Source organism: Saccopteryx bilineata, chromosome 2, assembly GCF_036850765.1.
Source record: "Saccopteryx bilineata isolate mSacBil1 chromosome 2, mSacBil1_pri_phased_curated, whole genome shotgun sequence".
In the NCBI taxonomy this organism is placed as follows: Eukaryota; Metazoa; Chordata; class Mammalia; order Chiroptera; family Emballonuridae; genus Saccopteryx; species Saccopteryx bilineata.
Window position 1 is genome coordinate 66,484,969 of NC_089491.1, and position 27,860 is coordinate 66,512,828.

The following is a 27,860-nucleotide window of genomic DNA, read 5'->3' on the forward strand; positions in this document are numbered from 1 at the left end:
TTAATTTCTACACTATAAAATAAGGCAGACTGGGGTCTCTTTCTTGCTCAGATCCTGCCATTATCATTGCAGAGGAGAGGCAGCCAAGATGGTGGAGTGCTAAAGGAGAAGCCAGTTTGTGCAGAGAGAAGGAGATGGGGATCAGAAGTAAATAAGGCTGGTGGGGCCTTTGATTCTAGAAATACTCGGATAAGTCAGTGGCTTTGGGACCCCTGAATGGAAAGAGAAGTGTTTTCCCACTGTGTGTATTTCTCACCCGCTGGTGCAAGCTAGGATTAAAGGTAATGGCCCACCAGTTCTTGGCTCCGTTGTTTCATTACCATCTTTCCGAATCAAATGCGAACCTGCATGGGCCAGGCATCTGTGATGGTGGCCGTGGCTACTGGCTTTACAGGCACGTACAAGAATCAACCAATACATGCATAAATAAATGGAACAACAGATTTCTTTCTTTCTTTCTCTCTTCTTCTCTCCCTCCCACCTTCTCTCTCTCCCCTTCTTCCTCTCCCTCTCTAAAATCAATATATTTGGAAAAGTTATAAAGAAAAAATCCAAAAACAGGAAAGGCCAAGCTTCCTCAGAAAAAAAGATAAAAAAAATGGCAATTTCATGAGAACCTAAAACTCTAAAGAGGTACAGAAGCTTCACCACTTCATGCATAAAACTAAATAAATTGATATATTTTATTAGAGTCAGTAAATATTTAAATAGCTTGTGGTTTTAGTTATAATTGTATTTTTTTAATGTCAAACATTGCTTCTTAAATTTGAACTAATCTTTTTTTTTTTTCTTCTTTTCCATTTTGTAGGCTGGGAAGTAAATGGAGAGAGTCATGTTTTCCATCCACTCATTGTTCCTAGCCCGTTTCAATGTTCCAAAGTTTCATTAACAGAACAGGGATGCTACCCTGAACTGAACTCAACACTTTGGAATGAACTAATCTTTTGATATCTCATCATTTCAGCTCCAGAGCAATGCAATGCTGCACCTGCCTGAATGAGGACAAGCTAGTTCTCTACCTAGAGATGCAAATTAGTTTAGAAGTCACAAATTACCAATTAACTATGACATGGTGGGGAGGTGTCTTGTAGGAAGAAGGATTTGGACATTGTGAAGCCTGTATGTCTAACTTTTTAAAATCAAGAGAGTCCTTTTGAAGATGATGCCTCAATTTAAGAGGGACTTTTTATCTACCCTTGGCATCTGTTGGGCAAATAAGTTTTAAAATTTGTGTTATTTGATTTTGTTCACTTATATTATTAAAAATGGCCACTGCCCATGTGAACTGGCTAATTTTCTTCCTGCTTGGGGAGGGGCTTTGTTATGCTAATGTGTGCTGGAGGAGGGGTTTTCATGCCAAGAAAAGTTTGTGAAGAAGGTGAAAGAAGAGCCCATGTTTTGCAGAGTTGTGCAGAGAGAGAAGGAAGAGGCAGCCAAGATGGCAGGGTGCTGAAGTTCAAGAAGCCAGTTTGTACAGAGGATAAGAAGCTATGTTGGCAGATGGGAAACCACTTAGACTGGAGGTGGGGCCTTTGATTCTCGGAAAAACCAAAAAGGAGTCTCTTGTTTGTGGAACTGGAGAATATGTGAGTGGGTTTTGGTGCCCTGTGTGTTTGTTTTTACTGGCTGGCTGGTGATGAGGCTAGAATAAAGGTGTGGCCCACCAGTTTTTGACTCCGCTGTTTCATTACGAGCTGATCGAATCTAATGGGAACCTGCATGTGCCTGGCTGTGATGGCTGTGACTATTGGCCTTACAGCATCTGAATAATCATTTTTCTCTATCTTGTTTTAAATAACATCTTTATTAAAGTATGTTGGGCAGATAAAATATATTATGCTCACTTTGTTAAAGATGGCGTTGCCCACGTGGAAGCCCATCTCCCAGGTGGTATTAGTTGCCCTTATGCTTGGAATGGGCGTGATTATATTAATGTGTGTTGGGGGTAGGCAGGATCCTTGTAGCCTGGGGCTTGGTTTTAGGACTAAGCCTTTTCCACCCTTTTTGATGTGGGGTAGACTTTGTATCAGAGACTTCCCTGTTTTGTATATGGATTAAAGGTTTTGATTTCTGCACTATAAAGTGGGGCAGACCAGGAGCTTGCTCTCTTGGTTCCTGAGATTAGCACTAGAGAGGAGAGCAGAGAAAGGCCATGTGGAGGAGGCCAGGAGAAGCAGCCAAGATGGTGGAGTGCTGAGGGAGAGGCCAGTTTGTGCAGAGTTTGTGCAGAGAGAAGGAGATGGGGAACAGAGGTGAATAAGGCTGGTGAGGTAGAAAAGTTTGATTCTAGGAAACTCGGATAAGTCAGTAGCTTTGTGAGCACCGAATGAGTGGGTTTTGGAGGCCAGTGTGTGTTTTCACTTGCCTGCCAGATGCAAGCTAAGATTAAAGCTAATGGCCCACCAGTTCTTGGTTTCGCTGTTTCATTACTATCTGTCTGAATCCAGTGCAAACCTGCATGGGCCAGGCAACTATGATGGTGGCCGTGGATACTGGCTTTACAAAGTATAATTCATATATCCTCAAATTTATCCTTTTAAAGTATACAATTAAGTGTTATTTAGTATGTTCACAAAGTTGTGCAACCTTCAGGTATGGCCAGTGGCCACTGCTGTAAGGTCGGTGGATAGAGGGATGGTCACGTAGGAACTCAGACCCACCCACTTTGGCTAGGACCGCCCACAATCAAGCCCGCCAAAGGAAGCTTCCCAGGAACCATTTGGAAAGAAGCAATCGTCTGCCAGCCAGTGAAATTTCACCACGTCATAGTAGCTCCATTTCCCTAGAGGGACCCTTTAAATATCTCCCACACGGTTTAATCCGTGCAACTTCCCTAGCCTCCATCTTTCCTCGGGGCCAGGGAACCTTGCCAGGCGGTTAGGTTCTGTACTCAATAAAGCCGTTTATTATTCCACACTTTGCGGCTCTGGCCCGTTCCTTCCTTCTCGGCGGGGAAAAATACCTTACAACTGCTGTCATGGTCATGCAGGTTCTCATTGGATTCAGGCAGATGGTAAAGAAACAGTGGAGCCAAAAAATTGTGAGTCATTCCGTTTATTAAAGTCTTGTGCCAGTGGACGAGCAAACAGCCAGGGAAGACTGCTTCCCTCTCATTCAGAGCTCCCAAAGCCTTGACGCATTCTCTGGTTCCACAACTCAGAAAATCTCCAGTTTCTCTTGGAATCAAAGCCCCCCTCCCCTTCAGCCTCAGTGGAGCTTCCAAAGCCCCTCAGCTCTGGCTCCACATCTGTACTCCTTCTTCTCTTCCTGCAAAACCCAGGCTGGGGAAAAATTCCCTTCTCCAGCAAACATTAGCAATACAATGGCTTCTCCCAAGCAGGAAGGTAATCTGTAATTTGCAATCTGGCACCCTGAGGGCAAGCACCTCAGCCTTTCACAGACTACATACACATGGTGCTGCCCAGGCCAATGCAAAATATAGTGAGCAAACATAAAAAATACATTTTACAATCTTATTTGCACAACATTTCACTATCCAATTTCAGGACATTTTCATCACTCCTTAAAGAAACCTTACTCACTAGTGGTAATTCCCCATTCTCCCCTCCTCTCTGACCCTGGCAACCACAAATATATATTCTATCTCTTTGTATTGACATATTTTTGAGATTTCATATAAATAGAATCATGTATGTGGCCTTTGGATCTGGCTTCTTCAACTGGTGTAATGTTTTCAAGGAACTATTTCTCTCTGACATTCATTTTATGAGCAGAATGTCACAAGGAGGTCCTGTCTGGCCCTGCGCCCTGTGGGCTGTCTATTCACATGTAAATTTCTTTGACGTGTGCTTGAGTTGTTCCACTCAACTTTAATTTCATCCTGGGCCCAACTCAACCTACCTAAATCTACAAAGAAAAATCTCAGTCAAATCCCATGCCCTTCAAGTGAGCTCAGATACTCCATGGGAATTTGTCAATCTGTTAATTCATGTGGTTTTCCAAGACATACAGTAAAAGTATTAAAATGTAGTTGGAATTATAACTGTTCCCACAAAACCCCATTGTGGCAGATTTTGTGAGTTTAGAGCTACTCTCAAAACAGATTTTTATAGTTTGATTAATGAATATAATACATGTATCAGAGATATGATACATATCCCCGATTTGTCAAATGATTAAACTACTTACTTTACATAGCTTATTAAACACATCAGATAACTGATCAACTATAAAGTAAATAAAATAAATATAAAAATCAATTGAAAATTATCTATGAGGAGCCACTGAGCCATTTCACCCCCAGGTGTGGTAAAGTACCAAAGGCTACAGAAATAATATTAATATTTTAGGAGGCTTGGAGAACATTTTATTAATTTGGGTTAAGGTGTGCAGAGAAATTGTGAGACATAGTCTCTGTACTGTGTGATTGGCATAACCAGGATGGCTCTTGCCATTGTATTGTAAATGAAAAGGGAAGGAAAGCATGGATTCCCTGACATTCCACCACACCTGTGGGGAAAGGAGTGAATGGCTAGCCAGGTGCAGGAAGGGAAAAGCCAAAATAAACCTTTTCTTATAACTATGAGCCATTTGTGGGCATTTGTCCCCACGGAAACTACATCTCCTATGTAAATGCGTGTGGTTAACACATGTGACTCTGGACAGAGAGACTGCGAATGAACACTAGAAAATATAGGAATGCCTTTTAATATGTAAAGAGATATCTTTCTACCATTGTGTTGACTTGTAAATTTTGTTTTCTCCAAAATGATGTATGGTTTGCAAATTGAACGTGGTCCTATCATATTAAAGGACATATGACTATAACCAATAGCGGTAAGGGGCTCCTAATTGCAATTTTTGCTTCTGTACTTCCCACTTACAAAACTATAAAAACTAAGTAGAACAAAGGGTCGCCGCGCTCTCCGTCAGATTTCTGTCGGAGTTCCTGCCGCTTGGCCAAGTTAGACAATAAAGCTTTAATATGTAAACAATGGACCTTATTCCTGTCTTCCATATTTTGGGTCCCTCTGAATTTGGATTAACAATTATATAATTGCTTTGTAGTTCGCCAATCTCATCTTTACAAATAAGAATGACTTTTATTTTCCACTATCTATACTGTCCTTTTCCTCACCTACATCAATTATTTTTTAAGCATCATGCTTTCTTCTTTGTAATCTAAAAGCTCATTTTTACAATTATGTATATTAAAACAAATTTTAAAATAGAATACCCATCAATAATCCTGACACCCCTAGTAAAATTGTTGCTGTTTTCTTAGTTTTCAAATTTCTTTCCAGAAAACATATTTTTTGACTAGTTGCCTGAAACACCTTTATAATGCATTTCTCCTGGTTACTTTTGTAGAAAAAAATTTGGGATGCAGCCATCAAGTTTCTTTCACATATTAACAATACAAGATTTATTTGCTACCAGGACATTCCTCTTAAAGGGTCCATGCATGGACTTACTTGGACTCATTACCTCTGAGCTCCTGCACTGGGGCAGCAGCTTGAATGGAGCCAGGGACATAAGGGGAGTATTTGAATTGTTGGGCATCAGGGTGAGAATTGGGAGAACAGCTTTCTCACAAACAGAAGTGCTGGCAGAGGCCATTGTTCCTTTGATGAGCCCTCCTCCTGCAGAACTGACAAGCAGATGCCACATCCAAGATTCCATTAACTTGGCTCACACTGTTTTCCCTGCCCAGGTGATTCCTTGAGTTCTTGCCCCACTCAACGTTTAGGCCCACTGTAAAGCCAGGAGCCTCCATTGTGGCCATTCACATGCAGGTTCCCATTGGATTCGAACAGTTGGTAAAGAAACAATGGAGTCAAAAACTGGTGGGCCATTATCTTTAATCCTAGCTTGCACCTGGCAGGCAAGTAAAAACACACACAGGGCTCTAAAACCCACTCATTCAGTGCCCACAAAGCTACTGACTTATCCGAGTTTCCTAGAATCAAAGGTTTCTACCTCACCAGACTTATTCACCTCTGTTCCCCATCTCCTTCCTTCTCCCTGCACAAACTGTGCACAAACTGGCTTCTCACTCAGCACTCCACCATCTTGGCTGCTTCTACTGGCCTCCACATGGCCTTACTCTGCTCTCCAACCTGTTCTCTGCTCTAATGCTAATCTCAGGAACCAAGAGAGCAAGCTCCTGGTCTGCCCCACTTTATAGTGCAGAAATCAAAACCTTTAATCCAATATACAAAATAAGGAAGTCTCTAATACAAAGTCACTTATCTGAGGCATGATGGGATTGCACCACTCCACATCAAAAAGGGTGGGAAAGGCTTAGTTCTAAAACCAAGCCCACCCTGAAGGAAATAGGGAGTAAGAAATGCTCCGCCTTCCTCACTAACCTAAACAGGGCGGCTTTCTCTGGTAACTGTGAATATAGAAACTGAGGCGGGCAAAGGGGGTGAATAGATCCAGGCAGTGGCACAAACGGCCGAACCAGGCTGTGGCACGGAGATCCTAGCTGAGGAAAAACTGATCCTGTGGCAAGCCGGGCAATACAAACTAACACTCGCGCCAAACCCAAACAAAGAAAGACAAGCGGGGCAGCCATTTTACCCGTTCTCCTGGTTGGTGCGCAGTTAGTGGGCGAGAGATTTCTTCCTAAGCCCCGGAAGTGGGTGTCCGTGTTACCCCACAGAGAGGCAGGGTCAGAGGCCTTTCTGTGGGCCGAAAGCAGAATCTCTGGGCAGCCCCAGCGCCCTGGGAAAGCAGCGCACAGGAGGGAGCGAGAACTAATTCCAACAGTGGAAATTTTCCGTGCTGGTGAGGGTTTCACTCAAAGGGAAACACAGCCGGCCTCATATCCTGGTGTGCGCGCGCAGATAGAAAGTAAGCGATTCCTCTGAGTGCCTCGGCAGTGCGCACCCGTGTTATCGCACAGAGAGGCAGAGTCAGGGGCCTTTGTGTGGGCAAAAGCGGAATCTCGGGCCGCCCCAGCGCCTTGCAAAAGCCGTGCACAGGGACGGAGCGAGAGCGAATTCCAACATTGCAACTTTTCCATGCGGTTGGGGGTTTCACTCAGAGCGTGAGACTGCTGGCCAGATATCCTGGTCTGCGCACGCAGATAGTGAATGAGAGTTTCCTCCAAGCACCCCAGAAGTGGGCGCCCGCCTGTGTTACCGGACAGAGTGGCAGAGCCAGAGGTCTTTGGGTGGGCAGAAAGCCCGCCTGATTATGCTAGCAGCTCTGACTGACTGAGCCTTACCCAGAGCCCTGTGCTGAGTGGGAATAGAGTGGGGAGTTGCTAGGTCTATGAGCCTCTTACTATCCAGGCAGAGGCAGCAGCAACCCCATAGCTGGATTATCAGGCTACTAATTGAGGAAGGAAAGACTAGGAGAAAGGCTCCAGGAACACGGACTCTCTCACTGTTGGAGCCTATAAATACTAATGAGCCTCGACTGCCAACGAGACTAAAGCACAATACATGACATTGCCATAGAGACTTATCAACTGCAAACCTCTACCTGAGCGTGCCAAAGGGGCAGAACCTGGGGTACAGAGTCACTGACCAGGAAGAGGGAGAGAAAAGAAAAAGCAAGAAGATAACCTCTCAAAATCAAGAATAATCTGCGGACTTTATAACCTATCCCATTTTATTATATTTGTTCGTTTGTTTCTCTTATCTTCATTCTTGATACTTTTTTTCCTCCTCCAATTTGGCCGATTAACTCTCTGCCGGTCTTACTCTCTCCTCTCCTTGAACTACACTACCCATAAGTGTTACATCTCCCATTATCTTTTTTCTCCTCTTCCTTTCTCTCTATGAGGATTGCACTCCAAAACCCTTAACTCTCTCTCTCTCTCTCTCCTTTCTTTTTTCTTCTTTTAGTGGTTCCCTCTTTTTTTCTCTCTCTCTCTTTCTTTTCTCCCTCTATATTAGTTTCTTCCTTTCTCCTTTATATCTCCTCTCATTCAAACCTCAATAACAAACAAATTCTGTTATCTGGGACTCAAACTTATGTTTGTGGCATTTTGGGGTTTTTTACTTCACCTTTTTAACTCACTAGCAGTGCTCCCATCCCTGGCTCTCCATTTTATCTAGTTCTTGTTCCACTAAATACAATAGTATTTTTTTAATTTGTCCCCCCATTTTTCTGTTTTCCTCTTATTCCTCTCATCATAACTCTTAGACAACCAACACCGAAAAGCAAATCATTTTATTCTTGACCCAAATTTTTTTCTTATTTGCTTTTTGTGGGTCCATACCCCCCCTTTTTTTTTCTTTTTTCTTTTTTTTTTTGCCCCTTTATTACTTTTCCCCAATTCAGGCCCTCCATTACAGGCATTGTTTGTTATAATTCACAGTTCACCACAAGATTTTCTCAAGAAAAAGGGGAGAGGAGAGGAAAAAAGGAGGGGGGGGGGAATAATTTCCTTTTCTTAAAAATTTTTATTTTATTTTATTTTTCTTTATTTCATTATTAATTTTTTTTTTCTTTCTGAAGCTGGAAACGGGGAGAGACAGTCAGACAGACTCCCGCATGCGCCCGACCGGGATCCACCCGGCACGCCCACCAGGGGCGACGCTCTGCCCACCAGAAAGCGATGCTCTGCCCCTCTGGGGCGTCGCTCTGCTGCAACCAGAGCCACTCTAGCACCTGGGGCAGAGGCCAAGGAGCCATCCCCAGCGCCCGGGCCATCTTTGCTCCAATGGAGCCTCGCTGCGGGAGGGGAAGAGAGAGACAGAGAGGAAGGAGGGGGGGCGGGGGTGGAGAAGCAAATGGGCGCTTCTCTTATGTGCCCTGGCCGGGAATCGAACCCTGGTCCCCCGCACGCCAGGCCGACGCTCTACCGCTGAGCCAACCGGCCAGGGCCCATTATTAATTTTTTTTTTAAAAAAAACAACTCTTTTTGATTTTTTATTTTTTTTAACTTTTTATTCTTTATTAAATCTCATTAATACTATCAACAAAACCACCCTCAGATGCCATTAAGGAAGAGAAAATCGAATATCATGGATACAAAAGAAAGAGAGGTAACAGAGCTAGATGAGGAAAAATCTATGGAGAAAAAAATTAATATATTGGAAACCTTGGAGCTAAATGACAGAGAATTCAAGATAGAAATCCTAAAAATCCTCTGAGATATACAAGAAAACACAGAAATGCAATTTAGGGAGCTCAGAAAACAACTCAATGAACACAAAGAATATATGTCCAAAGAAATTGAAACTATAAAAACAAATCAAACAGAGATGAAAAACTCAATTCACGAGCTGAAAAACGAAGTAACAAGCTTAGCTAATAGAACAGGTCAGATAGAACAGAGGATTAGTGAAATAGAAGACAAGCAACTTGAGGCACAACAGAGAGAAGAAGAAAGAGACTCAAAAATTAAAAAAAATGAAATAGCCCTACAAGAATTATCTGACTCCATCAAAAAGAATAACATAAGAATAATAGGAATATCAGAGGGAGAAGAGAGAGAAAATGGAATGGAGAACATACTCAAACAAATAATAGATGAGAACTTCCCAAGCCTGTGGAAAAAACTAAAGCCTCAAATTCAAGAAGCAAACAGAACACTGAGTTTTCTTAACCCCAACAAACCTACTCCAAGGCATATCATAATGAAGTTGACACAAACCAACAGCAAAGAAAAAATTCTCAAGGCAGCCAGGGAAAAGAAGAATACAACATATAAAGGAAGGCCCATTAGATTATCATCAGATTTCTCAGCAGAAACTCTACAAGCTAGAAGAGAGTGGACCCCAATATTTAAAGTCCTGAAAGAGAGGAACTTTCAGCCACGAATACTATACCCATCAAAGCTATCCTTCAAATATGAAGGAGAAATAAAAACATTCACAGATACAGAAAAGATGAGGGAATTTATCATCAGAAAACCCCCACTCCAGGAATTACTAAAGGGGATTCTCCAATCAGATACAAAGAACAAAAAAAAAATAGCCAAAAGTAAAAGCTCCAAGAAGAACACAATAAAACCAAATTTAAACTGTGACAACAACAAAAAGAAAGAGGGGGAGAAGATGGAGATTAACAGTAGCAAAGGATGATGGAGTGCAAAAGTACTCACAAAATAGTTCGCTACAATGAACAGGGTAGGGACCCTTTTCATTACTCAAAGGTAACCACCATTGAAAAAACCACCACAGAAGCACATGAGATAAAAAAGATAGCAACAGAGGAAAGATGTATGGAATACAACCAAATAAAAACAAAAGATAAAAAAATGAAAGAGAAAGATCAAACAAGACACAAAACTAACAGAAAGCAAGATATAAAATGGCAATAGGGAACTCACAAGTATCAATAATTACACTAAATGTAAATGGATTAAACTCACCAATAAAAAGGCACAGAGTAGCAGAATGGATTAAAAAAGAAAATCCAACTGTATGCTGCCTACAGGAAACTCATCTAAGTAACAAGGATAAAAACAAATTCAAAGTGAAAGGCTGGAAAACAATACTCCAAGCAAATAACATCCAAAAAAAAGCAGGTGTAGCAATACTCATATTGGATAATGCTGACTACAAGACAGGAAAAGTACTCAGAGACAAAAATGGCCATTTCATAATGGCTAAGGGGACACTGAATCAAGAAGACATAACAATTCTTAATATATATGCACCAAACCAAGGAGCACCAAAATATATAAGACAGCTACTTATTGATCTTAAAACAAAAACTGACAAAAATACAATCATACTTGGAGACCTCAATACACCGCTGACGGCTCTAGATCGATCATCCAACAGAGAATCAACAAAGACATAGTGGCCTTAAACAAAACACTAGAGCACCTGGATATGATAGACATCTACAGGACATTTCATCCCAAAGTGACTGAGTATACATTTTTCTCCAGTGTACATGGATCATTCTCAAGAATTGACCATATGTTGGGCCACAAAAACAACATCAGCAAATTCAGAAAAATTGAAGTTGTACCAAGCATATTTTCTGATCATAAAGCCTTGAAACTAGAATTCAACTGCAAAAAAGAGGAAAAAAATCCCACAAAAATGTGGGAAACTAAACAACATACTTTTAAAAAATGAATGGGTCAAAGAAGAAATAAGTGCAGAGATCAAAAGATATATACAGACTAATGAAAATGACAATACGACATATCAGAATCTATGGGATGCAGCAAAAGCAGTGATAAGAGGGAAGTTCATATCACTTCAGGCATATATGAACAAACAAGAGAGAGCCCAAGTGAACCACTTAACTTCACACCTTAAGGAACTAGAAAAAGAAGAACAAAGACAACCCAAAACCAGCCAAAAAAAGGAGATAATAAAAATCAGAGCAGAAATAAATGAATTAGAGAACAGAAAAATTATAGAAAAAATTAATAGAACAAGGAGCTGGTTCTTTGAAAAGATCAACAAAATTGACAAACCCTTGGCAAGACTTACCAAGGAAAAAAGAGAAAGAACTCATATAAACAAAATCCAAAATGAAAGAGGAGAAATCACCACAGACACCGTAGATATACAAAGAATTATTGTAGAATACTATGAAAAACTTTATGCCACTAAATTTAACAACCTAGAAGAAATGGATAAATTCCTAGAAAAATACAACCTTCCTAGACTGAGTCAAGAAGAAGCAGAAAGCCTAAACAGACCTATTAGTAGAGAAGAAATAGAAAAAACCATTAAAAACCTCCCCAAAAATAAAAGTCCAGGCCCTGACGGCTATACCAGCGAATTTTATCAAACATTCAAAGAAGACTTGGTTCCTATTCTACTCAAAGTCTTCCAAAAAATTGAAGAAGAAGCAATACTTCCAAACACATTTTATGAGGCCAACATAACCCTCATACCAAAACCAGGCAAGGATGGCACAAAAAAAGAAAACTACAGACCAATATCTCTAATGAATACAGATGCTAAAATACTAAACAAAATACTAGCAAATCGAATACAACAACATAGTAAAAAAATAATACATCATGATCAAGTGGGATTCATCCCAGAATCTCAAGGATGGTTCAACATACGTAAAACGGTTAATGTAATACACCATATCAACAAAACAAAGAACAAAAACCACATGATCTTATCAATAGATGCAGAAAAGGCTTTCGATAAAATACAACACAATTTTATGTTTAAGACTCTCAACAAAATGGGTATAGAAGGAAAATATCTCAACATGATAAAGGCCATATATGATAAACCATCAGCTAACATCATATTAAATGGCACTAAACTGAAGGCTTTCCCCCTTAAATCAGGAACAAGACAGGGTTGTCCACTCTCTCCACTCTTATTTAATGTGGTACTAGAGGTTCTCGCCACAGCAATCAGACAAGACAAAGAAATAAAAGGCATCCATATCGGAAAAGAAGAAGTAAAGGTATCACTTTTTGCAGATGATATGATCCTATACATCGAAAACCCCAAAGAATCCACAAAAAGACTACTAGAAACAATAAGCCAATACAGTAAGGTCGCAGGATACAAAATTAACATACAGAAGTCAATAGCCTTTCTATATGCCAACAATGAAACAATTGAGAACGAACTCAAAAGAATAATCCCCTTCACGATTGCAACAAAAAAAATAAAATACTTAGGAATAAACATAACAAAGAATGTAAAGGATTTATATAATGAAAACTATAAACCATTTTTAAGGGAAATTGAAAAAGATATAATGAGATGGAAGAATATACCTTGTTCTTGGCTAGGAAGAATAAATATAATCAAGATGGCTATATTACCCAAAGCAATATACAAATTTAATGCAATTCCCATCAAACTTCCAATGACGTTTTTTAAAGAAATAGAGCAAAAAATCATCAGATTTATATGGAACTATAAAAAACCCCGAATAGCCAAAGCAATCCTAAAGAAAAAGAATGAAGCTGGGGGCATTACAATACCTGACTTCAAACTCTATTATAGGGCCACGACAATCAAAACAGCATGGTATTGGCAGAAAAATAGACACTCAGACCAATGGAACAGAATAGAAAGTCCAGAAATAAAACCACATATATATAATCAAATAATTTTTGATAAAGGGGCCAACAACACACAATGGAGAAAAGAAAGCCTCTTCAACAAATGGTGCTGGGAAAACTGGAAAGCCACATGCAAAAGAATGAAACTGGACTACAGTCTCTCCCCCTGTACAAAAATTAACTCAAAATGGATCAAAGATCTAAACATAAGACCTGAAACAATTAAGTACATAGAAGAAGACATAGGTACTCAACTCATGGACCTGGGTTTTAAAGAGCATTTTATGAATTTGACTCCACAGGCAAGAGAAGTGAAGGCAAAAATTAATGAATGGGACTACATCAGACTAAGAAGTTTTTGCTCAGCAAGAGAAACTGATAACAAAATAAACAGAAAGCCAACTAAATGGGAAATGATATTTTCAAACAACAGCTCAGATAAGGGCCTAATATCCAAAATATACAAAGAACTCATAAAACTCAACAACAAACAAACAAACAATCCCATAAAAAAATGGGAAGAGGATATGAACAGACACTTCTCCCAGGAAGAAATACAAATGGCCAACAGATATATGAAAAGATGCTCATCTTCTTTAGCTATTAGAGAAATGCAAATCAAAACGGCAATGAGATACCATCTCACACCTGTTCGATTAGCTATTATTAGCAAGACAGGTAATAGCAAATGTTGGAGAGGTTGTGGAGAAAAAGGAACCCTCATACACTGTTGGTGGGAATGTAAAGTAGTACAACCATTATGGAAGAAAGTATGGTGGTTCCTCAAAAAACTGAAAATAGAACTACCTTATGACCCAGCAATACCTCTACTGGGTATATACCCCAAAAACTCAGAAACATTGATACGTAAAGACACATGCAGCCCCATGTTTATTGCAGCATTGTTCACAGTGGCCAGGACATGGAAACAACCAAAAAGCCCATCAATAGATGACTGGATAAAGAAGATGTGGCACATATACACTATGGAATACTACTCAGCCATAAGAAATGATGACATCGGAACATTTACAGCAAAATGGTGGGATCTTGATAACATGATACGAAGCGAAATAAGTAAATCAGAAAAAACCAGGAACTGCATTATTCCATACGTAGGTGGGACATAAAAGTGAAACTAAAAGACATTGATAAGAGTGTGGTGGTTACGGGGGGGAGGGGGGAATGGGAGAGGGAAAGGGGGAGGGGGAGGGGCACAAAGAAAACAAGATAGAAGGTGACAGAGGACAATCTGACTTTGGGTGATGGGTATGCAACATAATTGAACGACAAGATACCCTGGACTTGTTATCTTTGAATATATGTATCCTGATTTATTGATGTTACCCCATTAAAAAAATAAAATTATTTAAAAAAAATAATAATAAAACCAAGCCCCTGGCTACAAGGATCCTGCCTGCCCACAACCTGCCCCCAACACACATTAATATAATCACGCCCATTTCAAGCATAAGGGCAACTAATATCATCATCTGGGAGATGGGCTTCCATGTGGGCAGCACCATCTTTAACAAAGTGAGCATAATATATTTTATCTGTCCAATACCCACACAAGCTGTTTCCAGTGGCTTTTCCATACAAATTGCCTGTCTTGACTCACACTTCAGATTTTCCTAAAATCTCTCAAACAAGCAACCTCTGGTTTCAGTGTATTCATATTCCTCATTCAGTGGCCCCAGAACTGGCACTAGTAGTAGCCAGGCTCGATTTGCAGCTTGACCTCATCTGGTGTAACGCAGAATGTCCAGACCTCTAAAATTAATCTGTTATTGAGAGATCCCAAAGAAACCAGGAGGACCAGATGGAGTGGGTATTGTAAGGTACCAAAAGCTACAGAATTAATATTAATATTTTGGGAAGCTTAAAGAACATTTTATTAATTTGGGCTAGGCATATAGAGAGATTTTGTAAATGATCTATGTACTTGTGTGATTAACATAAAACCAAGATGGCTGATGGCATTGTGTTGTAAATGCAGAAGCAGAAGGAGACTTGGATTCTCTGACCTTCCCCCATACTTATGGGGAAATGGGTAAATAACTAGCCAGGTGCAGGGAGAGAAAGATTAAATTAAACCTTTTTTATATTAATGGGCCATTTATAGGCATTTGTTCCCATGGAAACTACCTCTCCCCTCCTGAAAGCATGTAGTTAATGTATGTATCTGAAGAAAGGAATAGCAAATGAACACTAGAAATTATAGGAATGTCTTTTGGTATGTAAAGTGACATTTTTACCATTATGTTGCCTTGTAAGTTTTAATGTAAAAGCATTTTTTATGAATCCTATAGACAGATGTTATAAACTTGCTAATAAATTGTGTCCCATCCCCCACAAGTTCAAACTTTCCCCAAACTTGTATAGGAGAAAACAAAAGGTATAGGCTTATACCATGATGCCAGGTTTTTTCCCTGCCCCATGTATAATTAACAGTATATAACCAACCCCTAGAATATTAATGACACACACACGACTTGGGACTGACTTCGTGTAAGCTATATGCAGCCGGCATATTTAATAAATTTCCTCCTTTAATAAAACTTTCCAAAAACTTATTTGAACTACATGCCTCTACAAAAACCCGCGGAATTGTGGATTAGGTACTGTTGGTCAAATAAGTTTTGAAATATGATATATGTTTGCTTGCTTACAGTTTGCATTGTGTGTGGGGGACAGGCTGTAAGCAGGCAGGGTGATTATAGCCTAAGGGTTAATCACCACTTTAAGACTAAGCTTTTCCCCACACCCTTGACTGCATGAAGTGGGGTGGTGCACTCTCATGAGGAATCCCATTATGCCTCAGATAAATGACTTTGTATCAGAGACTTCCTTGTTTGTATATTGGATAAAAGGTTTTGATTACTACACTATAAAGAGGGGCAGACTGGAAGCTTGTTCTCTCTCCGTTCCTGAGATTAGCATTAGAGGAGAGAGCAGAGAAAGGCCATGTGGAGGAGGCCAGGAGAAGCAGCTAAGTTGATGGAGTGCTGAGGGAGAAGCCAGTTTGTGCAGAGAGAAGGGGATAGGAATCAGAGGTGAATAAGGCTGGTGAGCTAGAAACCTTTGACTCTAGGAAACTCGGATAAGTCAATAGCTTTGTGAGCACTGAATGAGTGGGTTTTGGAGCCCAGTGTGTGTTTTTACTTGCCCACCGGGTGCAAGCTAGGATTAAAGCTAATGGCCCACCAGTTCTTGGCTCCATTGTTTTATTACCGACTGTCTGAATCCAATGCAAACCTGCATGGGCCAGGTGGCTGTGATGGTGGCCATGGCTACTGGCCATACAGATACTTTATAATAGTATAAATTGATTCTTACAGAATAGTCATGGGGATATAAAGTGCAGTACAGGGAATATAGTCAATAATATTCTAATAACTATGTATGATGTCAGAAGTGTGCAAGATTTATCATGATGATTACTTAGTAAGTTATGCAATGTTTAATCACTGGGATATACACCTGAAACTAATATAATTCTGTCAACTATAATTAAAAAAATAAAAATGATTAAAAATTTAAAAAGAAGATTTATTTGCTGCTTGTAGGTTTCTTATAGGTTTGTATCTACAAACACAAGAATCTGATAAATTTTATTTCACATGATTACCATAACAAAAGTTCCTTTCCACATGGGCCTTTTCATATAGCTTCTCACAAAGTATCAGTTGACTTCATCAGAGAGTGAAAGCAAGGAAGAACATCAGCAAAAGAACATGCTCCCTTTTTCCTTTTTTTACATATACATAGCTATAACACAACTTGCATGTATTTTTGCGTCCTTTTTATTTAACGCCGTTAACTTTACTTACCCCATGTACAATGATTTCTTTTAAAGCTTCCTAACAGATTGTTCTATATTTTACATAACATCTTACTTACTATTTTTCTGAGTTGAGGGGTAGTATGATTGTTTCAAATTTTTCAAAAGTGGCCCTAGCCGGTTGGCTCTGTGGTAGAGCACTGGCCCAGCATATGGACATCCTAGGTTCGATTCCCAGTCAGGGCACACAGGTGAAGTGACCATTTGCTTTTCCACCTCTCTCCTTCTCCCTTTTCTCTCTTCTCCTCCCACAGCCATGGCTCAGTTGGAGCAAGTTGGCCCTGGCACTGAGGATGACTCCATGGCCTCACTTCAGGTGCTAAAATAGCTCAGTTGCTAAGCTACGGAGTAATGGCCCCAGATGAGCAGAGCATCACCCAGTAGGGGGCTTGCCAGGTGGATCTTGGTTGGAGTGCATGAGGGAGCCTGTCTCTCTGCCTCCTTGCTTCTCACTTAAAAAAATTTTTTTTTTCAAAAGTATAATTTGGCTAAGGGATTTATAGAGGCTACTTGAGAAAAGAAATGAAGGGGACTTGAGGCTTGGTCAGGTCCCATACACTGAGTTTAAGATTCTCCATAAAATAAAGGGAGAGTAAGACTGTCTTACTGCCCAGGCTGGTTAGCTCAGTAGTAGGTCATGGGCCCAGCATGTGAATGTCCTGGGTTCAATTCCCAGTCAGGGCACACAGGAGAAGTGACCATCTGCTTCTCCACTCCTCCCCCTCCCCCTTCTTTTTTTCTCTGTCTTCCCCTTCTGCAGCCATGGCTTGATTGGTTCAAGTGCATTGGCCCTGGGCACTGAGGATGGCTCTGTGGAGTCTCCACCTCAGGCACTAAAAGTAGGTCAGTTACAAGCATGGTCCAAGAAGGATGTTGCCAGGTGGATCCCAGTAGGGGCACCTGATGAAATCTATCTCCCCTCCTCTCACTTTAAAAAGAAGAGAAAGAATAGATTGCCTTAGCTTTCTTTTTCTTTTATCAAGTAAGTCTTCTGCATATGCCCCACCAGGATCCACCCAGCAAGCATCCCAATGGGATGGGGGGTGCTCTGCCCGTCTGAGGTTGTTGCTCCATTGCTTGGCAATAGAGCTGTTTTTGCACCTGAGGTGAGGCCATCGAGCCATCCTCAGTGCCAACATGCTCAAATCAATCGAGCCATGGCTGCAGGAGGGGGAGAGAGAGAGAGAGAGAAAGGAGAAGGTAGAGGTGGAGAAGCAGATGGTCGCTTCTCCTGTGTGCCCTGATCTTTAATAAAACCTGGGACATCCATATGCTGGGCTGATGCTCTACCACGAGCCAGCTGGTCAGGGCTAAATTGCCTTAGTTTTAGGGCTTGGGAGTAGTAGGATAGGAAATACAAGGGAAGGCTGGGACCTCTTGCTGATGTCAAAAGGAATTGAGAAATTTGGGGTGGCATCAAAAAAGAATGTTTATAAGATTATGTGTATTCCACCACTCACTTTCCAAACAATTTCCTGTGGATTTCTCCCTAAGAGCAGCCTCAAACTTGGTTGATCAGGTGGCTACTTAATGGCTAAATCATTTAGAGGTCATTCTTTTTTGAGAGCTGATGAAAGAGCTGACTCCTCTTCACGGAAAAAGCTCTTTCCATTCAGGAAAAGTACCACAGCTTTCAGAAAAATAATTAGATCCAATAGCCCTGGCAGAGTTGGGGCAGGAGCAGAGCCAGTGACTGTCACTGTTATCTTCTAAAGCCAATTTATCATCTCTTCTCCAACTCTGCCTGAATTTAGCTCTTTCTCCTGGGCTCTCTAATTTAGAGCAAGGCCCACCATCCATCCTGTTACCCAAATGTCATTCTTGGATGTCAACGTGATACCCTCCTCTTCCTTGGCTCCTTAAATCCAGCCAATTAAAAGGTCTTCATGATCGTGACCAAGTATTTTCAGGAGGATATAGGAAAATTAAGTAAGTAAAGAAACTAACCCATGACCAAATATTATCAAGTGGTTAAAGGAATTATTAAATAAGTAGACTGACACTTATTAAAGATTTTTTGCATGCAGGATGTATAAAACTATAGATATTAATATATTTATTACTATACTTCTCCACTTAAACTTAACTTCAATTGAAAAAATTCTGACCAATCACAGTTCACGTCACATTGATTGCTTGCATCTGGCATATAGAAAGAGTTTAATCAAACTTCTCTAGTTTTCACATGATGTCCAAAAATAACCACTTTTGTTTTATCTCTGACCGTGGACAGTGATTCAAATGAACAAAACTGCTGTTTTGCTGTATTTAAACTTTAATACTTTAAAAGATATTCACCTGGTTTCTTTGACAAGCAACCAACAAGGGGAAAAAAAGGAGAAAGTGAAATTATCGACAGCAAATGAGATGTAAGAGATGTAATTGGAAATAAAAGAGAAGGGGTTTTTTTTTTGGATCCTGATGCAAACAAACAAAAGGTTAAAAAAGAAGTGAGACAAGGAAATATAAACTCTAAGATCCTTTGTAATGTTAAAGATAATTTTTTTTAGATGTGATAATAGAATTGTGTTTTATGTTTTAAAAATAGTCCTTTTGATTTTTTCTTTTTATTGAATTTTTTGGAGTGATACTGATTACCAAAATTATACAAGTTTCAGGTGTACAATTCTACAACACATAATATATACACTGTATTGTGTGTTCACCACTCCAAGTCCCTGCTCATCACCATTTATCCCCCCTCTACCTTCCTCCACCACCTCCAACCCTGGCAATCGCCACACTGTTGTCCATGTCCCTAAGTTTTTTCTTTCCTTTTTCTTTTTTTCTGCTCAATCCCTCTACCCGCTGCCTCACCTAGCCACCCCTTCTCTACCTCACAAATAGCTGTCAGCCTGCTCTCTATCTATAAATCTGTTTCTATTTTGCTTGTTTGTTCATTTTGTTCATTAGGTCCCACACATGAGTGAAATAATATGGTACTTGTTCTTCTCTGACTGGTTTATGTCACTTAGCATAATGTTCTCCAGGTCTATCCATGCTTTTGCAAAAAGTAAGATTTTCTTATTTTTTACTCCTGAGTAGGATTCCATTGTGTAAATAAATTACAGCTTTTTTATCAACTCATCTACTGATGGACACTTGGGCTGCTTTCAAATCTTGGCTATTGTAAATAATGTTGTAATGAACATAAAGATACATATATTCTTTCAAATTAGTGCTTCAGTTTTCTTTAAAAAGAGAGAGAGAAAGAGGGAGAGAGAGAAAGCCAAAAAATAAAAAATAAAAGTAAAGGTGTTTAAAGTGAGGGTGGTTATAAAGGAAAGAGGAAGAAATCAACACAGAATTTCCCCAGCAACAGAGAGAATTCCATAAAAGGGGGTGATGCTAGCCTTGTGGCTTAGTGGATAAAGGAACTGGTGCTGGACTTCCTGGTCAGGGCATGAATGAGAAGCAATCAATGAATACAGAACTAAATGGAACAACTTAGTAAAACCAGTTAATGCTTCTCTCTCTCTCTCTTCCCTCTCCTTTCTTCTCTCTTCCTCTCCTCTCCTCCCCCCTTCTTCTCTCTCTCTCAAATCAATGGAAAGAAGGTTTTTAAAATTAAAAGAAAGGAATCCTTTAGAGAAAAATAAATACTGTATAATCTAATTTATATTTTGGAATCCAAAAAAGCCAAACTCATAGAAACAGAGTAGAATGGTGGTTGCCAGGGTGAGGAAAATGGGATGTTGGTCAACAGATACAAATTTCCAATTATAAGATAAATAACTTCTGGGGATCTAATGAACAGCATGGTAACTATAGTTAACAATATTTTATTATATACTTGAAAGTTGCCAAGAAAGTAGATCTTAAATGCTCTCACCACACACACACACACACACACACGTAATTATGTGAGGTGATGGGTATGTTAATTTTATTATGGCAATCATTCCACAATATATACATGTATCAGATCTTCCTGTTGTACATCTTAAATTTACACAGTATTATATGTCAATTATATTTCAATAAAGCTGGGGGGGGAGAGTCCTTTTGTATAAACATAATAAAGTATTGACAGATTATTGAAATAATATTTGGAATTTGCTTCAAACAACCCAGTAGTGTGGTGGTAGGTGGATAGGTAGAAACTGGATGAAACAGACTGGCTCATGTGGCTGTTTGGCTGGCCAGGACCCCTCATATATTTATACTCCTCTTTGAGAGCCTGATTTTCTCCACTTTACAGCTACACTTTGTATCCTTTTGACTTCAACTTCTGCTGGTAACTGCCTCGGTTATTAATTCAGAAGTAGCAGGTAGAAGCCTTATCTCTTATTTATTTGGATCTAATAGGTTAGCTTCCTCTCTGCAGGGCAGAGATGATACTCTCCACGTAGCTGACAGGCTTAATTTAGTTTAGTGGCTTTTAAAACTATTTTTTAAGGGCAGAAGAAACCAGTTCTCAAATATAATCTAACATAAAACTTCTATATATAAACATATACATGTGGAGGCACTCTAATTGACCACTCATAAAGGGAACATCCCATGTTGGTTCAACAGGGTATGTTCTAAGACAAGCCAGGAGGGAAGACAGATGCAAGGCCATATCAAAGTAGGGCTCTTCCTAGAAGTAGTGAGCATGGTAAGATAAGAGGGGAGATAAGATATAGTCAAGGGTCTGGAGTCAGGCTTAGGGCACAGGTTTTGTACCAGTCTGTGGTCCTTCCTTTACTCCAGATCTCTTTTGTGCAACTTCATCCTCTCCAATGGGAGCCATTCTACTCTTGCCTGTTATGTTTGCTCATCTTGTGCACTCATGCAGAGGCATTTCTCACTCCGGCTGGCCTCACTCATGACCAGATTCTATTTTTCCCAGTTCAAAAGGTTTGAATGTCTGACTGATTCATCAGTGAGTCCCATGCCATGATTTTTCTCATGTTTTACGGAAGTCTACAAATTTCCACGATTCCAAGAACTGGACTATTAGTTTTTTCCTGGCCAGATTTAAGTTAGCTTACCATGTATGGGAGAATCCTTTTTTTGGGTTTAGTAGGTGCTAAGCTACCTAGTAGAATTCATGATTTTTTTTCTTTTACAAGAATCTTTGGACAGTGCCTCCTATGACTCAAGACTCTTTGCTAAAAAATGGCTGGAGAGTGATGCTGCAGATATGGACCCCAAAGGCTTAAGTTTCTTGATATTTATTAGTGTATTATGTCAATACACATCTGTAACTTTTCTCTTTTCTAATTTTAACATATATTCATCAGCTGACAAATTTGGATGTAATATTTGGTGAGGTCAATAAAGTAGGCACTCTTTATTATTATTAGTTGTTGTACTTGTGGTTGCTTTTTAAAAAACTTTATTTTAAAAAAAGTTTTAGACTTATAGAAAAGTGTTAGTGTTTTAATCCATATATAGTCTTTCTGCTAATGGCACAGGAAGCCATAATTATCTTCGTAGAGTCAACCACTCAACTCTGCCCCTTTTAAACTAATATCCCAATCTGTAAGCACACTGGTCAAGTCACTTGGGATCTTTTGGAAAATCCCACTCACCAGGGGTTCAGTACTCCAAAACCAGACCCAGGGAGAGAGGGGATGCCAGACACGGTCCATTGGATATACTTTTGGTATCATTAACAGGAAGTTCTTGAGGGGACAGTTACTGTATAACAGAAAGTTAGGTAGGAAAGAGACCAACTGTAAACTAGTTGAGGGAGTGAAGGCAAAGCCAGCAGCCCAAGTTGTCAGACTAACATGGGCTGGAGCAGAGGAAAGCAAAATAACTGCATGAAAGGGTCACAACAGAGCAAACAGGGCTGGCATGAGTCCTGGGCACTCAAGGGCCCAGCCTGATACTCTTCAGAGATGCCAGGTCCTGATCACCACATGCCTTTTATGCATGGTTTGGTTGCTCTGAATTAGCTCAGGACTCAGATATTCCACAGCAAGAATGGCCTGCACTCTAGCACCCTCAGCTGTCTCATCCCTGTATCTCCCAGAAGACTGTCTGCCAGGGTCATTCTCCAGAACAGTAGGTTGAACATTGGACTCACCTGGGGGCTTTTGAACTTTACCAATGTCCAGATCCATGGTTGTGAACCACTACTCTCAAATACCAAGCTTTTTTGTATGTTCCCTGAGTGATGCTGGAGAGTAGGGAGGAAACCAGAACCATGGAAAGCACTTGCAAGGGCGGAGAGGGGCAGCACCTTTCTGCTCCCAGTACCCTTCTGACACATCTGCTACCTCCGATCAGAGAAGGACCTACAGACGATGGCCCCATCAGCCAGTGGGAAAGAGGTGGAACTACTATCCAATTCCAGGAAGGGAAATGTCAAAGAGGCTCTAAATCTGAGGGTGTGGGCCTGAATGCAGCTCTACCTGTTAAATAGAAAAACTATCATATAAATAATGGGGCAAATCCAGGGAAACAGATGAATTGAAGAAGCTCTGAGCCAAAGCAAACACCAGCACTGCCAGAAACAAGGCAAAAGGGTCAGGCAGCTGCTCTGCCGGCTCCACTGTGGCTGTTGGCCAGGTGGATTCAGTTACTGCTGTCCCAGCCAGGTCACTTAGTATGTTCCCAGACTGATAACACCTCCCGGATAAAATTTCTAATGGCTCTCATCCTTCCTTGTATCTTCTGTGCTCAGCACTTGCCCACGGACATGTAATAAAGCTATCGGTATGGAGCGTGCATAGACCCACTTATTTTTATCACACCAGTTTCAGAGGATAATTGCACAAGACTCTGAATAATCTCTTAACAATTAATTTGAAGGGTTTTTCCACATTGTCAAAATGTTTCAGCAAGTGTGGTATGACTTGGACAGTGTGTGACTCAAGTTTAATTTTGTGCCTGCAGCTGTTAACTCTTTTTAAAAAATATTTAGCAGATCATTATACGATACACCTTAAACTTATGCAATATTATATGTCAAATATATCTAAAAAACAATACATGATAAATGAATTAAATTGAGGCCATGGATGGTCTTCATATGTACTTATCTCCTTAGTATAAAATAATTTTAGGCAACAATTTTTTAGTATTCTCATTTAAGTTTCAAATGCTACATATATGAAGTCTTCACATTTGCCACAAAGACTTTCCTCAGTGGTTGAGGCAATGTTTTGCAAGAAAGAAGGACTTTAATAAATATTTGCACAGCTGTCTCAAGTGGGCCGCATTTCCGACACCAGATAGCAGGGTATGTGCATTATGTCAGGTGATGGGGACAAGGTCATTTTACCTCAAGCCCTGCTGCGTCCCACCACCCAACAACAACAAAAACAACCAAGAACAAATTATCATGGGTCTGTCAGGGAAACCCAAAAGAAGTCATGAAAGCATTTCTTTTTGTTGCATTTACTTTTCTTCCACTTCCTTTTGTCTGTTTTCTGTTGTTTAAATGGTCCTGTGATTGCTTTTCAGTGCTCACTATGGGTAGAGCTACAGCTGACGGTTTTGTAATTGCACAAAAACCACTGGCTCTTGCTCCTTCATAAATTCTCAGCTGTAGAATAAGGTCCTTCACTGGGTCAATTTCCAGTAACTCTTTAGATGACAATAAGTGATTTGCCTCTGATGATTTTCTCCCAGCAATGACACTTGCAAGGTTTCTCTTTGGCAAAATTTCTCAGATGCTGAGCAAGACATTTCTTCCGCTCAAAAGAGTTTTCTCAGAACTTATATTCGAAAGTTCTTTTCCCAGTATGAGTTATTTGAATTTGACTGAGGTAAGTCCACTTGCAAAAGGCTTTCCCATGTCTCTTCTACTGACAAGGTTATTCGCTATTGTGAATACTTCGCAGCTGGGTGAGGGATGAAGGAAAGCTGAAGGCAGGTGCACATTCACTATGTTGGCAGGGTTTCTCCCCAGTGTGACTCTTCATATGTGGGGTTAGGGAAGAGTTGTCACAAAAGTCTCTCCTATGTTCTTTATAATAAAAGGTTTTCTCCATTGTGGATCCTCTTACTCCCCCCCCAAAAAAAACCCCAGAAAAAGGTGAAGAAAGTCTTTTCCACACTCACTCTCCTCAAGGCTTCTCTCCTGTAAGAATCCTCATGGGATGGGCAAAAAGAATAGCTGTCTCCAAAGACTCACCCACATACACTGCACTCAATAGAATTGTCTACAGCAGAAAATAGTATTTTTGACAAAAGTAGAACTGTCACAAACACTCTCTCACAGTCTTTCAACCATGAGCTTTCTCCCCAGTGTGAACCTGCTGGTACTACATGAGGTCTGACAGCGGGTGCCAACCCTCCCTGACTGGAAGCACTCATGTGGCCTTGCTGAAGACAAATCCTCACGTGCTGACTAAGCTCCGCCCTCTTGAAAGGCTTTCTCATGTTCATTACTGTCACAGGGCTACACTGGCTACACTCAAGCATGACCTGCTGATGGCATAACACGCCAATGTTTGTTAAGCCCTTTCCCCCACTCCTTCCACTAGTGGAGATACTTCTCTGCGTAGACTGTGGAAGCGTTACCTGGTTCATGTGAGTTCCGTTCACAGGAAGCATGTCCTGAAGATTTGCTCCTATAAAACTCTTTTTTGTGTGTATTGGCTTAAAATAATTATCATTTTATTATATCTCAGTTTTTTTTTGTTTTGTGTGTGTGTGTGTGTGTGTGTGTGACAGAGACAGAGAGGGACAGAGAGAGGGACAGATAGAGAGACAGACAGGAAAGGAGAGCGATGAGAAGCATCAATTCTTCATTGTGGCATCTTAGTTGTTCACTGATTGTTTTAAAAAATTTTTTTTACTAATTTTAATTTATTATGTTTACATGGATTCAAGTGTCCCACTGAATAGAACACTTTCACCCCCACCCCTGTGTCCCTTTTTATACCCCCTTTGCCCTCCTCCCCCTAACTCCCTCCCTTCTCTACTCTAGGAGTTGCTGTCCTGTTATCTATATCTCTGTGTTATGTATTGATATATATAATTTCACTAATCCCTTAACCTTCTCTGATCCCATCCCCTCTTCCCCCTTCCCTCTGACAGCTGTCCCTCTGCTCCCTGTGACCTCACCTCTGCTTCTATTCCGTTTCTCAGTTCCTTTATCATTAGATTCTACATATAAGTGAGATCATATGATATTTTTCTTTCTCTGCCTAGTTTATTTCACTTAGCACAATAATCTCCAGGTCTATCCATGCTGTTGCAAAAGGTAAGATTTCCTTCTTTATCATGGCCACATAGTATTCCATTGTGTATATGTACCACTGCTTTTTAATCCACTTGTCCACTGATGGACACTTGGGCTGTTTCCAGATCTTGGCTATTTTAAACAATGTTGCACTGAGCATGAGGGTGCATTTCTTCTTTTGAATCAGTGATTTGGTATTCTTAGGATATATTCCTAAAAGTGGGATAGCTGGGTCAAAAGGCAGTTACATTTTTAGTTTTTTGAGGAAATGTCATACTGTTCTCCACAGTGGCTGCACCAGTCTGCATTCCCACCAGCAGTACAGGAGGGTTCCCTTTTCTCCACATCAAGGGTCCCCAAACATTTTACACAGGGAGCCAGTTCACTGTCCCTCAGACCGTTGGAGGGCCGGACTATAAAAAAAACTATGAACAAATCCCTATGCACACGGCACATATCTTATTTTAAAGTTAAAATAAAGAACAAGTAAATTTAAATCAATAGACTGACCAGTATTTCAATGGGAACTATGGGTCTGCTTTTGGCTAATAGGATTGTCAATGTCCGGTTCCATATTTGTCACTACTAGCCGTAACAAGTGATGCAAGTGTGCATCAGTTAGTCTAGATCTAGTTGGAGATTTCAGATGTTTCATTCTGGAAAAAGTCTGTTCACAGACATAAGTGCTGCCAAAGATGGTTGCCATTTTGAGTGCATGGTTCCTGAGATTAGGATATGTCTCAGAGGGGAGAGATGCAATTAGGCAAGCTGCTTGACTTGAATGCATCTTTCAGAGAGTCACAGCGGTGGGCCTCTTCTGTGGGAAGCCCACTGCTGCATGTTTCCCCTATTATAAGACACCTCTTAAAAATAAGACAGCCCCCGTCTTTTGGGGGTAAAATTAATATAAGACAGGGTCCTATAATAGGGGAAACATGGTGTGTAGTAATGTGGGGGGAGACTTTTGGGCAAAGGGAGGTTAGGTTATAGGGGCCATTATGTTGTTGTGCATTTGGGAAAGTATGGGGGCCATTGTACTGTGTAGTAATGGTTATAGTGCTTTGCCTTTCTTCCTATCTCTGCTGTTATTTCACACTGCTTCCGGTGATGTGGGGCAGACCGGATGTGCGTTATATGACGCGCTTCCGGAGCCGTGAAGCATGTGTTCCACATTACCGGAAGTAGTACTATACTGAGCGAGGCGTGCTTTGCGGCACTGACCACCAATGAAAGAGGTGCCCCTTCTGGAAGTGTGGCCGGATAAATGGCCTCAGAGGGCCACATGCGGCTTGTGGGCTGTAGTTTGGGGAGCCCTGCTCCACATCTTCGCCAGCACTTATTGTGTGTTGTTTTGTTAATGAGTGCCATTCTGACAGGTGTGAGGTGATATCTCACTGTGGTTTTAATTTGCATTTCTCTGATGATTAGTGATGTGGAACATTTTCTCATATGCCTACTGGCCATCTGTATGTTCTCTTTGGAGAAGTGTCTATTTAGTTCGTTTGCCCATTTGTAAATTGGATTGTTTACCTTCCTCGTGTTTAGTTTTAGAAGTACTTTATAAATTTCGGTTATTAATCCCTTATCAGACGTATTGGTGAATATGTTCTCCCATTGTGTGGGTTGTCTTTTTATTTTGTTAATGGTGACTTTTGCTGTGCAAAACCTCTTTGTTTGATATAATCCCATTTGTTTATTTTGCCCTTTATTTCACTTGCCCGTGGAGATAAATCAGCAAAAATATTGCTATGAGAGATATAAGAGAGTTTACTGCCTATGTTTTCTTCAAAGATGTTTATGGTTTCACGACTTACATGTAAGTCTTTTATCCATTTTGAGTTTATTTTTGTGAATGGTGTAAGTTGGTGGTCTAGTTTCATTTTTTTGCATGTACCTGTCCAATTTTCCCAACACCTTTTGTTAAAGAGACTGACTTTATTCCATTGAATGCTTTT

The 27,860-nt window shown here is 40.4% G+C and overlaps 1 protein-coding gene and 1 non-coding gene across 2 annotated transcripts in view; both read right to left on the reverse strand.

Annotated features, from left to right (window-relative positions):
- The window catches only part of LOC136322235 (uncharacterized), a 127,135-nt gene that overhangs the window by 52,790 nt on the left and 46,485 nt on the right, over positions 1 to 27,860 (reverse strand). The window lies entirely within an intron of this gene.
- Positions 801 to 932, reverse strand: LOC136327471 (small nucleolar RNA SNORA36 family). The gene has a single exon (XR_010729681.1). It is a non-coding gene; the product is annotated as a small nucleolar RNA SNORA36 family (small nucleolar RNA).